The sequence below is a fragment of the Penaeus monodon genome, chromosome 23, assembly GCF_015228065.2.
Source record: "Penaeus monodon isolate SGIC_2016 chromosome 23, NSTDA_Pmon_1, whole genome shotgun sequence".
Lineage (NCBI taxonomy): Eukaryota > Metazoa > Arthropoda > Malacostraca > Decapoda > Penaeidae > Penaeus > Penaeus monodon.
In genome coordinates, this window is record NC_051408.1 from 16,305,100 (window position 1) to 16,305,690 (window position 591).

At 42.3% G+C, this 591-nt stretch overlaps 1 protein-coding gene across 1 annotated transcript in view; it reads right to left on the reverse strand.

The window, feature by feature from the left end:
- Positions 1 to 591, reverse strand: part of LOC119588153 (Down syndrome cell adhesion molecule-like protein Dscam2) — a 164,747-nt gene that overhangs the window by 112,580 nt on the left and 51,576 nt on the right.

The window sequence follows — 591 nt, forward strand, 5'->3', positions numbered from 1 at the left end:
TCTATTGTGCGGGACCTAACTATCTCCTAAACAATGAATTATACACACTTCACTGTATACTGACTGCCTCTCTGCGTCGGGCACTCTGAAAGATTTTCCTGAATGAGTGTATGCCGTATAATCTTGCTGTTGGTGAATCGCACCCCACATAGATGGAAGACACGTATCAATGTGTTATACCTTGTATGTCTAAGATTATTGTAATTGTGTGGAGCAAATAAAACCCAATCTGCTGTTCCTATTTATTTGTAAATTATTATAACCTTAATTAATATACGATACGAAATAGCATGTGATATTACTGGAATATGTATATGTATAGAACAATGATCAAGCGGAGACACCGTTCGCACTTCCACCCGGTAGCAGACAGCGCCTCAGGGCACGCTGGTGCTCGATGCCCCAAAGGGTTGCTGACCATGCATGACCGGTAAACCCTTGTTGTCATGTGTTGCATCTCATGCTGGACACGTGTACAGTACTCATTCACACATGCAGACACATTCCGTGCAATGGAAACATCCTCTCTTTCGTCACCTCATTCATACGTCTGTATTTGATCGGGTAAATTTGTTTGTTGCTATCGCGACA